Below are 15,147 nucleotides of genomic sequence, written 5' to 3'. Positions count from 1 at the left end.
AGTTTTCCCATAGCCTGCTCGTGGGTGGTTCCCTGTCCTTTCAATACATCATGGAGTTGGCCACGGTCGTCCTCTGCGGTCTTTAGGAACCGCTCCATTAACTTCCCCAGTTGTTCTTGGGATTCCGCCATCCTGTTCATCACGGCCTCCATACCTCCAGGTGATCCCACTTCTGACACCAGATGTGATCGTGGGCGGTCGGCGGACTGGTAAAGCAGGCGAGGAGGCCGGATATAGTGGCTATAGTGTTTTTATTTTTCTCTTAACAGTAGGATACGGGGAGAGAGAGTCCCAGGTACAACACCCAACGAGGGAGATGCGTCTTCTTCCGGGTTCCTCCTGATGTGATGAGGGTCCGATAGATGTCCGGGTCTTGGGTGTAGCCGCCTCGGTATGGTCGGAAGGCACCTCGGAGGGCAAAAGAGAGAGAGGAGCAGTTAGTCACTCTGGGACTAGAGATCCGATACCGTCACCGTTACCCGGTAGTGTGAGGAGGAGAAAGGAGAGTGAGGAAGGTACGGGATGGAGTCAAGGAAGGGTAAGCAAAAAGAAGTGTACAGGATGGTGGGGAACAGGGGTGCTCTTTGTACAGTGCTATTATATACAAGGTGTCTAAGGGCTATTGGTGACGTGCCTAGGATAGCGGGAGTATTTATACACGGGGAGGGGTTCGTACTATTTACACAGAGCACCTAGCGTGCTTTAAGAAGGTAGCTGGTACTCACGCGCTCCGCCGTAACTCTCCTCCGAGTTACGGACGCTCTTCAGTCACCTCCGTGGGACTCCACCAATCTTCGGACCACTCCTCGATGTCTCCGTTCCCGTCTTCTCCGTCCGTCACCGCACCAGCCGAAAGCTCCTGCCACGATCCTTCGACGGCTTCCTCCTCTCCTCTTCCGTCTTTTCTGTATCCGGCTGTCGGCAGGGAGGCAGGACTTCCGGGATCATGGGGAAGTCCTTCCGTTCCTTCGTTGTTCCTGATTGGGTCCTGCAACAGAGAGAGGGGCGGGGTTCCTGTCGTCATGGACGCTGTGGTGGTTGATTCCGCTCGTGTGCCTGGATACGGGGGCTTGCGGAGGGGTGATAGGCGGGGCGGGGTGAGTAGGGGTCTCGTGACCCGTGGGCCGAGATCACAGCCTCCCATATTGTTATGGCCGATGTCACGGAGCCCACATTTTCGGCGAAGTAATATTCGGTATGTTCTAGCAAGCAGTCTTTTATGTCAGGGATTTTTAAGAGCCAGGGCGTAATGATTTTGGGGCCGAGTGTCTTCTGACGGTGGTGTGTGAACTTCACAGTAAGTGGGGAGTGGTCGGAGATCCCTCTAGGGAGCCCTTCCGGGTGACGAAAGAACTCCAGATCAGTGTTAGGAGAGAATAAGTAGTCTATGCGAGAGCTGCTGTTATGGGTGTTGGAGTAGTGTGTAAAGTATGAGGTAGTCAGGTGGGACAGGCGCCATAGGTCGTCGAGTCCCAATATTTGTGTGAAGTCAAATAGGTCTGAGCTCGCCTTGTGTGAAGTACGCTGGGGGTGCCGATCTTGGGCATCATTCATCGTCATATTGAAATCGTCCCCGATAAGCAAGGGTCCTTGTGGGACATCGAGCATTAGTCGCTGTAGGGCCTGTAGTGCGGCTGTGCCTAAGGCCGTAGGGATGTAGACCGAAATGACATTCAGTGGTTTGCCTTCCCAGGGGGCTTCTAGTACAGCGTAGCGACCCAGGGGGTCGGCCCATGTTTTTGTACACGTCAGGGCCACATTCCTCCGAACCAGGATACCGGTCCCTCTAGATCCAGAGGTGAAGCCTGCATGTACGAGTAGTTTATAGCCTCCCTGGTTTAATGCTTGGCACGTGTTGCCCATTAGGTGCATTTCCTGGAGGAGAACCAGGTCTGGAGAATGGCGTTTGAGATATTGCATGACCACCCCTCTTTTTATTCTATTGCCAAGGCCGTTAACGTTCCATGTCATGATGGCGAGGGACGTTGTCAACGGGGGTGTCATGGTGGCCTAAAGAATTGAGATTGTGCATGGATCAATGGTTTGTGGTGCAATTAGTGTAGTTTGTAGGAAATGACTCTTAAGGAGGGGGCTATGGTGGAGCATTCGTAAGGTCCAGCATACCCAAATGATGGCCAATGAGTGTAATATGAAGGCATATGGCGACGTGTAGCTGAGCTTGTGATTGAGAGGTCGCAATAGATAGCGCGTGAAGTTGCGGCCTGCTGTGTGACACGCTCTATGATCAAGAATCCTCTCCTTTGTAAATTATTGTTATGGATTAGTGATTCCATGATTGGCATATTGATTTACTAGTCAGACCCTAGTACAGTGCACTGTGTGTGCCCAGGGCTTGTAAAGGAAATGCTGCTGGTGGGCAGGGTGCAGTGATGTGAAAGGTAGGACATGCCCTGTGTATGTGTGGCATGTCCTGATAGTGAAATGCTGCCAATTTCGTTTTTCACTATTGCAAGGCTATCTGTTCCCATAGGATAGAATGGGGAGTTTGCCTATACATTTTTATAAACATAACTACCCCAGGGAACAAGATAGGAAAATAAAGCATGATATGCCTGAACTCAGAATGTTAAGATGCATCTTTTAGTGAGGGGGATTTTTGCATTCTTTGTTTGAAAATATCACTTTTAGAAAGTAGGTATTTTCTTGCTTAGCCATCCAGTGTGCCTCTGCTAGGATGTGTTTTGACTGTCTGGCTTCGGAGTGACAAGGGCTGGAGATGAGCAGTGGCTCCAGAGAGTCTGGATGAGTCCGGGCGGGGCTGAATAAACCTGGGCTGCATTTAGAGTAGGCGGAGGAGAGTTTCTTTCACCTGAATGGGCATGGTCTGCCTGACAAAATGCTATCTCCACCTCCTGCTAGGAAGCTGCACCAGAGAGGATATAACTGGTTTTGACTGAGCACAGGGCTTCTCTGCCACCAGAGAACAAAGGATTTCGCTGTATAAAAAGAGGGGCCCAGACCACAGACTTTTAGATCACTATTGGGATTTCAAGAGGAACCTCTGCCAAAGAGAAAAGCTGAAGAAACTTGAGGAGGAGTATTGCCCCTTTGCTGTATGCTGTCTGGGGTAGGACTGCAGTGGCTGTTTATGCCAAGGAGATGAACTGTGCATGTATCCTGCTTGAGAAAGTATCTCCAAGGGCTTGAAGTGGAGCTTGCCCCCTGTTCAAGAGGTTTCGGGAACAGCAAAGACCTCACCAAGCTTCTGGGCACCATCTCTGGAACCGCTGGTTTCAGTCGCTGCAGACGAAAAGGGTAGCCGACTCTGTCACAGAGTCTGTTGCCAGATTTCGTGTCCTAAAGCTACCGTAGAGAGCACAGGGTCGTTTCGCAATGCAACCCTTGTCTCACCGACTCCGTCAACGAGCCGCTGCTTGCACCGCACTCTGCACCGCTTCGCTACGTGCTGCACAGAGGTTACCGACTCTGCCGCTGCCCGACTCAAACATCAACCCGCTCCGTCGCCGCACCATGACCTGCCAGCACCACATTGAGCACCTTATCACCCTGCAACGCAAGTCTTGGTCTCACCGACTCCATCAACGAGCCACTGCCTGTACCGTGCCGTGAAGACACCGCACGCTGCAACGATTCCATCTCACAACGCAACCACAATGGTTGCCCCGACCGACTCGCATTGGCGTGTCAGCTGCAACAAGAAAGGTACTCTCTCTGAGTCTGTCGACGCTTTAGCTGACCTGTACAGACACAGTAGGCTGGATTTGTTAGACTTTGTCGTGTTCAGTATCGCGGTAGCCCTGAATGGTGCTACCGAGTTGGAGGAACTGTATTTTCAAGCTTTTCCTGCAATTTAAAGGTTATTTGGAACAGTAACTATTTTTACAGTATAATATGTTGGATTTTAGTTGTATTTGGTCTTGTTAAGTTTAGATAAAGATTACTTATTTTTCTAAACTGGTGTGGTGTGCATTTGTAGTATTTTTACTGTGTTACTCTATGCATGCACAAATGCTTTACACACTGCCTCTGAGATAAGCCTGTCTGCTCGTGGCAAGCTACGAAGGGGGTTAGCAGGGGTTATTTTAGAAGTGTATCCCCCTTACCCTGACTAGGAAGAAGGGTCCTTACTGTACAAAGGTGCAAACCCTTGCCAACCATAGCCACATTTCTAACATAGACTGTTTCCATAAGGTTGATAGCTCCGTTTTTATGGCTTCTATATTTTTTGATTCAAGCCATTTTCCTGAGTCCTCTCCACTACAGGGCCCTTCAGCAGCTCAAGATCCAACAACTTAGGGTCTCACTTACACGGAACAAGTGGATTTGTCAGAGAAAGCCAGGACAGAAATGTCATGGTGGCTGGATCACATGGAGGCCTGGAACGACAGAGAGATCATTGACTCAATTCCGGAGATGATTACAGAATCGAACGTTACCTGGTGGGGCTGGGGGGCGAGATGTGGCACGATCTCCACTGGAGGCCATTGGTCCAAGTTGGAACTGTCCCTTCATTTCAATTGCTTGGAGCATCTTGCAGGGTCTTATCGAATTCGGAGCCTCTCTCTGAACAAGACAGACTGCTGCATCCTTCTTGCAGATGGACAACATCTCCATGGTTTGGTGTGTGAACAAATTGGGCGGGACCAAATGTTGCCTTCTGGCTGAGATAGCCAAAAACTTTTGGCACATTTGCCTTCAACATTGCTTGCTGGTGGTGGCGGTGGGGGAACATCCTTTACAATGCGGTAATGACAACGCAGTGCCATTAAAACACGGGTTTCACAACGCAAGTCGTTACCACAACTTGCGCTGGAGGGCGCTCTAGGCTAGGAAATAGTAGATTTACTATTCCAGCACCTTCCTTACTGTACGTAAGCTGGTGTTGGAATAGTACATTTTACTATTCCTAAGTCCAGCACCCTACAGCGCAAGTCGTGGTAACGACTTGCATGTAAAACCTGCGTTGTGATGGTCTGCAGTGTTTTATACCGCGTTGTATTGTCATACATCCGTGGCGGTGTATCTCCTGTGCCAGCGCAATTCAGTTGCGGATTGGCACCCCTGTCATCTACAGGATTTCAGCAACTGGAGACTACACCCGAAGATCTTTCATGCAATTCAACGCAGGTGAGGCCCATGCTTGAAGGACTTGTTCGCCTCTCGCCTCAACCAGCAACTTCTGTCCTTTTTCAATTGTGCCCAGATCTGCAAGCGCAGGTCACAGATGTCTTCTTTCAGGACTGCTCTCCCAGTCTGAGTTACGTGTTTTCTCTGTTTATGATGATTCCCAGAGTTATTTCCCAGGCGAGGCATCGGAGACTGTAGATGGTTCTAGTGACTCTGTTTTGGAAACCCAGGTATGGTTTCCAGTAGTCCTTGAATTTTCATGAGCTTGCCCGTTCTTCATTCCTTTCAGTTGGAACCTGTTGCTGGACCCAGTGGGGCAGCCACAGCCTCTGATTCTCTTGGGACACCTCTCTCTGTTGGCATAGAAGGTTTACAGGAGAGGTGGAGTCTCCCAGGCGTTTTGCAGGACACTGCGGCCTTCATTGGACAGGCATGGTCCGCTGGCACACACAAAAACACACACATAAACGTACACATAAATGGAGTAGTTGGCACACATAAATGGTGAGGTGGGCAGAAGAACAATGGATTTAACCCAGACCATTTGACTGGGGGAGAATGTTTGCATTGTCAGCATTCCGTCCATCATTTGTTTGTTGTAACACTTTTCGCCCTAAGTGGGATGGGTATGCAGACGTTGGTCCCCTGCTCACTGTGCCACTGGATTCAAGCTAGCCTGCCTGAAGAAGGGTGACATACCCTGAAACCGGTCCCAGGTTGCTTGTTTCCTGTCCAGGGAGGACCTGGCCTGGCAGTTCGGTCTGGACTGCTCCTTTTAGTCACTGGGTCAAGAATAATTTGCATATGGCTGGGTCCAAACAGGGGTGGCGTAGTGGGCAAAAGAATAATGGATTTAACCCAGATCTTTTGACTGGGGGAGAATGTTTGCATTGTCAGCATTCCGTCCATCATTTGTTTGTTGTAACACATAAACGCTACGCCTCAGCATGGCAACCCTGGTGTGGTTGGTGCAGTGAATGAGTTGCAGATCCCATTCTAGCAGATTTGTTGTTTAGTCATGAAGTTTTTGTCTTCTTTGGCATCTGCTGGTATTGCCTATCAGTCAGGTAACAATCTACGGTCTGCAATTTCTGCAGGTCATCTACCTTTGGATGGTGAGCCCATTGGTGAACAGCCTATTGTGTGCAAGCTTTTATGTGGTATTCCAATGCCCAAGCCTCCCCAACCGAACTATTCAGTTCTGTGGGACATCAATATTGTTCTAATGTTTTTTAGAGAGTTGGCCGGACAACAAATATTTATCGCGCAAGCAGCTTTCAGCCAAATTGGCGATGCTCTTATGCTTAATTTCCTGAAAAAGAGTCTCTGACGTTTGGGTGCTAGATCCCTCCGGTAGAGTGTTCTTTCCAGAAGGTGTTTCCTTTGCTGTCATCAGGATAAGGAAGACAAAGTGTAGGTCTGTTTCCTAACCAGCGTTCCCTGGTAATAGTAAGCTTTGTGCTGTACAATGTTTGAAGGCTTATGAGGTGTGTACCAGTGAGCTCCGTTCTGATATGGGGGTGGTCAATTGCTGATTGCATTATAAAACCCCTTCAGACATGTGACAGCTGCCACCATAGCCAGGTGGATGCGTTGGCTGTTGTTAGAGGCTGGTATTGATACTTCTATTTTTGAAGCACATTCAGCTAGGGGGCGATGGCCTCAAAGTCTATTTCCCTGGGATCCAGATTGGATCAAATCCTGAAAGCTGCGGACTGGTCGTCCAATTCCACTTTCAAAGCCTTGCATTACAAGCCTATTGAGGATGTTGCCTAAGTGGTGGTGGCTCAGCTTTGAAAATAGAGGCGAGGATTATCCCACCCTAAGCTTTGTATGCATATGTACTTGTACTGCTTACATTTTCTGATTGTTTAGTAATGAATGCCCATCCTGTTCTTAGTATCCGGTAAGGAATTTTGATAGTATGGCCAGTGATTACAGCTTCAGTATTTTTTTTCCTCACAGGAAACGAGGTCAAGTGACCACTTTTTTGGGTCGATGTTATGCACTGTTGGAGATTTTCTTTCTCTGGTTCTTGTCTCCGACAGATGTTTTCGTCTTCAATGGAGGTCGTCGATGCCCTGGAGCGAGGGTCTTCAAGTTGGTCTCTTGTTGGGCCCTGGTTTTTTTCTTCAAGTTCGTATGGATCCTTCATTGTAGGATTCCGGAGTGATGGACAAATTAAGAGGACACAAGATGGCGTTTTGGGGTTATATACTACTATGGGCTCTATGATTGGTACATGTGACTTGGTATTCATGCGAAATGTAGTGGTTTCAATGTTACATTTTGATTGGCTGCAGAAAAAAATAAAGTAAAGAAAGAGAGGCATAATCCTCGCCTCTGTTTCCTTAACTGAATTGAAAATTCATATTGTGAATGCTCAAAACGTTTTTATTGTTCAAGATCGGGTTTTGAAACGCATATTTTCTTTACGGTGCATCTGTGGACTTTAGTCTTAGCTGCACTGTGCAGATTAGTTGTGCATGCCTTCATTACCTTTGATACTTGCACAAGTGCCACCTTGCCTACGTAACGCTTGTTCTTGTGCCTAGCACTTATTGCAGTATTATACCTCAAATTATACTCTGTTTTCTCTTATAACTACACACTTGTCACTTTTCCTCTTGTGCACTTTTGACTACCTCATGTATTTTTGGTTGCTCACAATTTTTACTACCTCAAGTATTTTGTTTGCTCACAATTATCACTATTACCTTTACTACCTCATGTATTTTTGGTTGCTCACAATTTTTACTACCTCAAGTATTTTGTTTGCTCACAATTGTCACTTTTACCTTTACTACTTTGTGTAGCAAAACAACTCTCTCGTCATATCAAGGACAATTATCTTCTTGACAATTGTCAGTCCGGCTTCATCCAAAACTGCAGCACTGAAACAGCCCTACTGCAAGTGGTCGATGATGCGTTGAGGATTCTCGATTCGGGGGGGTCCTGTCTTCTAATTCTCCTTGACCTTTCCGCAGCCTTTGACACTGTCAATCACAACACCCTCCTCAATATCCTTCAACAGAGAATGGGCATGGAGGGCACTGTGCTTAAATGGTTTGCATCCTTCCTCTCTGACAGATCCCAAATGATCAAAATAGCAAACAGTCTTTCTTCTCCTGTGGCGGTAGGTCAGGGGGTTCCTCAAGGCTCTATACGTGCACCCACATTGTTCAATCTATACTTAGAACCACTGGGAAACCTCCTAAGCAAAACCGGGATTCACTATCATCTCTATGCTGACGACACTCAACTCTACCTCAAGGTTGCCTCCACTCATGATCTCTCTATCCTAAGCTCTACTCTGGACTCCATCCAAAACTGGATGTCAACTCATCAACTGATTCTGAATCCCTCCAAAACTGAATTCCTCCTCTTCTCCTCCTCACTCTCTCCCCCCCCGGTTCAATCATAGATGGATCAGATGAATCTACTAAACAATAAACCCATCATTGTCGACAGCGCTAAATCCCTTGGAGTCATTCTAGACAAAAAACTCAAGCTAACTCCCCACATCAACTCTATTGCAAAATCTGCTCGTTACCAACTGCGCCTCCTTTGGGGAATCCGACGCTTCTTCCCGGAGCAGGACCTTATAACCCTGGTGCAATCGCTGGTCCTCTCCAGACTAGACTACTGCAATTCTCTTCTTACTGGCCTCCCCAAATCTCACCTGTCCCCACTTAAGTCTGTTTTCCATTCAGCAGCTCGCTTCATTTATGGGGCCAAAAGAAGCGATCACATCACACCGATGTTATCCACCCTCCTTTGGCTTCCCCTCGAGGCTAGAGCTAGCTACAAGACCGCTTGCATCACCCACAAAGCCTTGCACTCCTCCTCTCCTCGCTACCTGGCGAATAAACTGAAACTCTCTGGAGGCTCTAGACCTTCACGCAATGCGGAAAATCTACTTCTTGAACCTCCCACTTTCAAGAAGGAGAGAACAATGGCCCAATCCTTTTCAGGCAACGCAGTGAGAATCTGGAACTCCCTTCCGCCCCAGCTCCGGACCACTGCCTCCTCCCAGGCCTTCAAAAGGGACCTCAAAGTTCTCCTCCTCCAGAGACACCTCCAAAAGTAATTCACTTCCTCTTGTTATTTGGAGGAAGACTTCCCACTACTGATATTTTCTATTTTCCATGACCATGGAAGTGCCTTCCCAGTGTATTACTGGGGTTGGAGTGTCTGCCTTTTTGCAGTATTTTCCATGTACTTGTGTTTGGTGCCCTTTTGTTACGTGCATGCACCACTTTGCCCCTGTAACTCACGGTTTGCTACCTCTCACATGTTTTTACCTTGATACTTGCACAAGTGCCACCATTGCCTTCATAACGCTCGTTCTTGTGCCTGAATGTACAGCACCTATTGCAGTATTATACCTGCACGCTTGTCACTTTTCCTCTTGTGCACTTTTTACTACCTCATGTATTTTTGGTTGCTCACAATTTTTACTACCTCATGTATTCTGTTTGCTCACAATTGTCACTTTTACCTTTACTACCTCATGTATTTTTGGTTGCGCACAATTTTTACTACCTCATGTATTTTGTTTGCTCACAATTGTCACTATTACCTTATGTAGCGTAACGTATGCTTTTGTAATCTGTTCTTTTGTAATGTTTCTCATTATTTTTCATTTCTGTTCCTTTTGTGAAGCGCTCTGACACCTTCGGGTAAAGTCCGCGCTATATAAAAATGCATAAATAAATAAATAAATAAATAAATAAATAAATACTACCTCATGTATTTTTGGTTGCTCACAATTTTTACTACCTCATGTATTTTGTTTGCTCACAATTGTCACTATTACCTTATGTAAGTAACGTATGGTTTTGTAATCTGCTCTTTTGTAATGTTTCTCATTATGTTTCATTTCTGTTCCTAATGTGAAGCGCTCTGACGCCTGTAGTGTCGCGGGCAGTTGGAGCGCACCACTGCCGCGCACGCCCCCTCCCACTGTTTCTAAAGGTTTTACCCCTGGAGCGTAAAGGGGTGTTGGTTTGGTCCTAGCGTGTACGTGCGTACGCAAGTTATGTAATAAAAAGCCCGGGGCTCCGGGCGTGGTCAGGTAGTTTGCCGCCACCAACCATACCGCATGTGTCCTGTGTCTTGTATGTTCAGGCCCTAATCCAGGACACCACATTGGCGACGAGGTGGTCAACGTCCCACCTCCCCTCGTGCTCTGCTACGCCACAACGCCGCGTCCCATTCGCGGCGCTCTGCCCAGCGTTCCTGAGCACCGACGGCCTGCCAGGCCTGCTTCGCACCGCCTCCCGGTGCCCCCGTGAAGCCCACGGCCTGCCTCCTGCCTCCCGGTCGGCGGCGTCTCGACCCTCATGGCCACCGTGCCGCACCTCGAGCCGTTTGAGGTCTCTGGCCCTCCCCCATCCCAGGCTACCCGTTGGAAAAAATGGGTAGAGCGGCTGGAGAACTACTTCATTGCAGCTGACATTGCGGTGGGGCGACGCCGCGCCATGCTGTTACATCTAGGCGGTGAGGCCATCCACGACATCTCCAAAGACATCACGGAAGGTGACCCACCACACACCTATGCCACCCTCCGCGATGCCATCACCAGGTACTTTGAGCCGTTTGCCAGTGCTGACTATGAACGTTTCCTGTTGCGCCAGGCGCGCCAACTCCCGGAAGAATCCGTCGACTTTTTCTACGCGCGGCTCAAGAAGTTAGCCAGCACTTGCACCCTCCCCGATGCGGAAGATGAAATTCGCGCCCAATTCATTCAAGGGTGCGCCTCGCTTAAGCTACGAGAGAGAGTTCTCGAAACTGACGCCATGTCCATGCGCGACATCCTGGCTCTAGGGCGGTCCAAAGAACTCTTGAAGGCCCGTGCCGCCCATATGGAGCCGAAATCACCGGTCCCGGTCAAGACAGAGCCCGTGTGGGCCATCAAGTCTCACCCGACAGACAAAAAGGCGAGAACACCCAGAAAAGGGCGCACGAAACAAGGACAATCCACCCAAGACCAGTCCTGCATCTGGTGCGGAGGCCCCACCCCCCACAAGGGCGCCTGCCCGGCACAAGGCAAAATCTGCAGCGCGTGTGGAAAAGCAAACCATTTTGCAAGCGTCTGTCTAACGTCCCAAAGGAAAAAACAGAGTGGCCCACCCAGGAGAGTGAGACAGGTGGCGCCGCAGCAAGACACGTCGACTAGCAGCGACATGGACGACGACGGTGATGACGCAGCATCCGTCCACGTGGTGCACATGCTCAACACCTTGGCAGCCGCGTCTTCGACCGAGCCCATGTGCTCCGTCCATGTACAGGGCCAGGCGATCCAGGCCCTCATCGACACAGGTGCCACGATAAACCTCATGGCCGCCAGCGTGTACCACAGCCTCGAGGATGCCCCCACACTCCACCCCACCAGAGTGCAAGTGTTCGCCTACGGAACCCGGCGCCCCCTGCGCCTGTGCGGAGTGTTCCGGACAACAGTGTCCCACGACTCGACCCGTCTAGAAACGAAGATCTACGTGTCCCAAGAGGGGTCGGGATTCCTTCTTGGCTGCAGGACCGCAAGGGAGCTGGGACTCATACATTTTGCCCTAACGGTGCAAGCCCAAGGACTAGACCATCTAGTGGCAGAACATTCCTCGCTGTTCGAGGGCATCGGGTGCCTACGCGGACCCCCTGTCCGGCTCCACATCGACCGGTCGGTCGCTCCAGTGGCCCTTCGGCACAGGCGAATCGCTTTCCACCTCCGGCCCAAGGTCGAAGCCGAGCTAAAAATGTTAGAACGAGCAGGCATCATTGAACGGGTCACAGGACCCACACCATGGGTATCACCCATAGTAGTGGGCAAGAAGCCGAAGCAACCCGACGCAGTGAGAATATGCGTTGATATGCGCATCCCCAACCTAGCCATCAAAAGGGAACGCCATCTGACACCGACCATTGATGACATCATCGGGGAGCTCGCAGGGTCCAAGTGGTTCTCCAAAATGGACCTGCGGTCAGGGTGCCATCAGATCCCTCTCCACCCGGACTCGCGCGCTATCACAACTTTCTCCACCCATGCAGGCCTGTGGAGATATACCAGGCTAAACTTCGGCATGTCAAGTGCAGCAGAAGTCTTTCAAAATATCGTACACAACGTCCTTCAAGGCCTAGACGGCGTGCTCAACGTGAGTGACGATATCCTTGTACACGCCCCCACCCTGGAAGAGCACATCCGTAGAGTCCAAGCGGTGTTCAGCAGGCTACAAGAGAAGGGACTAACACTACACAAGGACAAGTGCGAGTTCCTGCGCAGAGATATCAGCTTCTTTGGATACAGGTTCTCCGACCAAGGAGTGGGCCCTGACCCCGAGAAAGTTAAAGACATACACAATGCTCCAGCCCCCTCGTCAGTAACAGCCGTCCGCAGCTTTCTAGGCATGGTGACCTACTGCGGACGTTTCATCAAGAACCTCTCCGATCTCACAGGGCCCCTCCGCGACCTCACCAAGTCTAATACCACCTGGAGGTGGGGCCCGGAACAGCAAGAGTCGTTCGTCAACACCAAAGCGGCCCTGTCAGCAGACACGACACTAGCCTATTTCGATCCACAACACGAGTCCCAACTGATAGTGGATGCCAGCCCCACCGGTCTTGGAGCAGTACTGTCGCAGCGTCAACCATGCGGGGAGTGGGCCCCGGTAGGGTATGCCAGCCGCACGCTGACCCCCACCGAACAGCGCTACTCACAAATTGAACGAGAGGCTATCGCCATCTTATGGGGGTGCCGCCACTTCCATATCTACCTTTATGGACACCCTTTTTCCGTGATCACTGATCACAAGCCCCTGGTGCCTCTCTTCCAAGGATCATCGTCTCGACCACCACCAAGAATCGAGAAGTGGATACTTCAGCTGCAGGAGTTCCGGTTCACAGTGGAATACCGGCCGGGCACCCGAAACCCAGCGGACTATCTTTCGAGACACGCCCGTCCGGTCACAGACGCAGAAGCGGCGGAAGCGGCCGCCACCGAAGAGTACGTCAGGCTCGTTGTCGAGCGGTCGAGACCACGCCCCATGTCCCTGGAAGAGGTAGCGAGGGCCACCGAAGACGACGACTGCCTCCAGATCGCGATCCAAGCCCTGAAGTCCGGCGACTGGAAGGCTCTGCAAAGTCAGGCGTCCTTCCGAACCCAAGCCGCCCAAGCGGTCCTCAAGGCCTTATATCAAGTCAAGGACGAACTATCAGTGTCTACCGAAGGATGTCTCCTGAGAGGCCCACGCCTCGTGTTGCCCAGCAGCCTCACCCAGCAAGCCGCCCGGTTGGCACATGGATCACACCAAGGGATCGTCAAGTCAAAAAGCAGACTCCGAAGTAAACTGTGGTTCCCAGGACTCGACAAGGCCGTCGAGGAGGTCGTCCACAGCTGTCCTGTGTGCCTAGCCACCAGCATGCCAAATTCCCCGGCACCGGTCATCACCGAGGAGGGGCCAACCTCCCCGTGGACCCGAGTAAGCGCAGACTTTGGAAGCCTCCCAGGGGGCAAGCACATGCTAGTCGTGGTAGACGACTTCTCCCGCTACCCCGAAGTGGAAATTGTGGCATCGACTGCAGCCGCGGAGGTGATCCCAAAATTCGAGAAGATCATCGCGACACACGGGATCATGAAAGAAGTCCGCACAGACAATGCACCCCCGTTCAATGGCAGCGAGTTCACAGAATACCTGCAGAGCCACAGCATTAAACACAAACGGATTACACCAAGGTGGCCACAGGCGAACGGGGAAGTCGAAAGGTTGATGAGAACTTTAAACAAGGTCATCCAAATCGCCGTCGCCGACGGCAACTGCCTAGAGCTAGCGATCTACCAATTCCTACGTGAATATCGCCAGACTCCACACTGCACCACCGGAGTCGCCCCAAACCGCCTGTCTTTCAACGAGCCGTGGTGGACACCCTCCCGCACCATCCCAAGTGGGAGACGGCTCCAACTCCCAGCAATCGGTCCATGGAACAACGCTTAAAAAACAACCAAGAAGCATCCCGGAGGCGAAGGGCCGCAGACAGCCCCATTCAAGTGGGTGACGCAGTTTTAGTGAAAGACCGCCATCCTGGCGGGAAATTCCGCCTGCCTTTCGAACTGGACCCCTGGAGAGTCACCGAAGTACAAGGAACGATGGTCACCGCCGTAAAGAGTGGAGAAGTAGTCACGAGAAATGTTTCTTTCTTCAAACGACTACGTGGAAGAGGAGAAGACCTGGAACCGGACGACTGGCACACAAACCACCCAGAACCAGAGCCCGGACACCGAAGCCCACCACACAGGCCAGTGGAACCACCCGAAACAAGCACCCCAGCCCGGCAGCCTGAGGACACCGCCCCGAGCAAAGGGGATCCAGCAGAGCCAGCGGAAAGCCCCAGCAGCGCTGACACCGGCGAAGCGGAAGAACCTTCCCAAGCCACAGCGGAAGGCCGCAGCCAATCGAGGTACAATCTACGTCCCTGCCCCAGGCCTTCCCAGAGGTACCGAGACTTTGTAGCCCAGTGCTGGCGTTGAACTGATCTAGACGACGAACCCCGCCGAGACCGAAGTAAGACTGTTAAATTTTAAGTTTGATGTCATGGGTTTTTGTCAGGGAATTTCAGAGACTGCACTTTAGACTGTCGAGCTATTTGTGGTGAGCCTTACAGCCAGTGGAGATCGTTGCTCCACCTTTCAGAGACATGTGCGCATTTTTGCTTCTGCCATTTTGTTTCATCCCTAGGTAAAGGAGGAATGTAGTGTCGCGGGCAGTTGGAGCGCACCACTGCCGCGCACGCCCCCTCCCACTGTTTCTAAAGGTTTTACCCCTGGAGCGTAAAGGGGTGTTGGTTTGGTCCTAGCGTGTACGTGCGTACGCAAGTTATGTAATAAAAAGCCCGGGGCTCCGGGCGTGGTCAGGTATTTTACCGCCACCAACCATACCGCATGTGTCCTGTGTCTTGTATGTTTAGGCCCTAATCCAGGACACCACAACGCCTTCGGGTAAAGTCCGCGCTATATAAAAATGCACAAATAAATAAATAAATAAATAA

Source organism: Lissotriton vulgaris, chromosome 4_1, assembly GCF_964263255.1.
Source record: "Lissotriton vulgaris chromosome 4_1, aLisVul1.2, whole genome shotgun sequence".
Classification (NCBI taxonomy): Eukaryota; Metazoa; Chordata; class Amphibia; order Caudata; family Salamandridae; genus Lissotriton; species Lissotriton vulgaris.
Note: the sequence above shows the minus strand (reverse complement) of the source record.